We start from the raw sequence: 2,124 nt of genomic DNA on the forward strand, positions 1-2,124 counted from the left end.
AGATGTAGAAAAGACATTAAGAAAATTTAATACCCATTCATTATAAAGATTTCAGCATATTAGGAATACAGGGATATTCCTCAATCTGGAAAATATTTACCTCTTTCCTAGTAAGATTAGGAACAAGATAAGATTTACCACTCTCACAATTTCTATTATATTGGAGGTCTTCATTGTATTGGAGGTCTTAATCATTGCAATAAGGCTAGAAAGAAAGGGATAAAAGAACAGAACAAAGGATAAAACTGTTTCTATTTGCAGCAGATGACATGATTCAATTAGAGAATCTTTTAAACACCTGCTAGAACTAGTATGTCTGCTTTGCATGAACACAGGATAGGAAGTAATATTTACAAATCAGTTATATTTTTACACACTGGCAAAAAACAATTGAAAAATTGAATTAAAAACAATTCCATGTATTTTAGCATCAAAAACATAAAATACTAAGGCATAAATTTTAAGTCTAAAAAAAATCTTTAAACAAAGAGAACTCTACAGTTAAAACTACCAAAATGTTCCTGAGAAAAATTAAAGAAGATCTAAATAAATACAGACATATACCATGTTCACTGATTGTAAGATCCAATAGACTTAAGATTTCAATTCATCTATAGATTAAGTAGTGTCCCAATTATAGTGCCAGGTATTTTCAAGCTGATTCAAAAATTTATATGTAAATGCAAGCAATCTAGAATATCCAAAGAATAATTGAAAAGAAGAATAAAGGTGAAAGGCTTATATTCCCTGACTTTAAGACATGCAGTCAGCCTCAAGCTACAATAATCAAGAGACTAGAGTGCAGGCATAAAGATCAACAAATAGATAAGTATAATAGAACAGAATACATAGCCCAGGAATAACCCCCTACTTATATGGTTATTTGAATTTTGAGAATGTTACCAAGGCAATCCAGCAGGGAAAGAAAAGTCTTTTCAACAAATGGTGCTAGAATAACTAGACACTATATTGAAAAAATGAGCTATATGCCTTACTTCACACCATACACAAAAAATTCATTAGAGATGGACCATAGACTTAGATGTAAAAGCTAAAACCATAAAGCTCTATTGAAAAACACAGGAGAATATCTCCATGACTTAGTGGTAGATAAAGTCTTCTTATTTAGTACTAGAAAGAAATAACCATGAAAGAAAATATCAATCAATTAGACTTCATCAAAATTAAAAAATTTTGCCCATTAAAAGATACCATTAAGAATACAACAGGTTGGAGAAAATATTCCAAAATACCTATTTGACAAAGCGTAGAATTCAAGATATACATAGAACTCAATAATAAAAGGACAAAATAACCCAGTGTAAGATGGACAAAAGATTTGAAAGAACATTTCGTAAAAGAGAATATATGAATGGCCTATAATTATATGAAAATATGTTCTATATCACTCATCATGTAATGTCAATTAAAATCATAAGATACCACTGCACAATCACCAGAATAGGTAAAATTAAAAAGACTGAAAATACCGAACGTTGGTTAGGATGTGGAACAAATGGAACCTCATACATTACTGGTAGGATACTAAAATTTTACAACCACTTTAGAAAATGGCCTGCCACTTTCTTTTTAAAAATTAATTATTTTTAGCTTTATTGAGGTCTAGCTGATATACAAAAAATTTCATCTTGATGAGTTTGTACACATGCATACACCTGTGATACCATTAGCATGACCAAGGTACTAAATGTATCCACCTCCACCAAAAATTTCTGTGTGCTTCTTTCTGAATTTCTTTTTTGAGGGGGATAAAAACACTTCACATGAGATCTATCCTCTTAACATATTTTAAAGTGCACAATACTGTATTGATAACTCTAGGTACTACATTGTGTAGCAGATCTGTAGAACTTATTCATCTTGCATGACATGAATTTTATACCCACAATTCCCTATTTTCTCCTTCCTTCAAGCCTCTGACCACCACTATTTTATTCTCTGCCCCTATGAGTTTGACTATTTTAGATATCTCGTATAGGGGGAATCATGTAGTATTTGTCCTTCTGTGCCTGGCTTATTCCGCTTAACATAATGTTCTCTGAGTTCATCCATGGAGTCAAATGCTAACATGCTTCTATGTCTGTCAGGTAAATACATAGGAGT

This window comes from Propithecus coquereli, unplaced genomic scaffold (assembly GCF_000956105.1).
Source record: "Propithecus coquereli isolate 6110/MARCELLA unplaced genomic scaffold, Pcoq_1.0 Scaffold247, whole genome shotgun sequence".
NCBI lineage: Eukaryota > Metazoa > Chordata > Mammalia > Primates > Indriidae > Propithecus > Propithecus coquereli.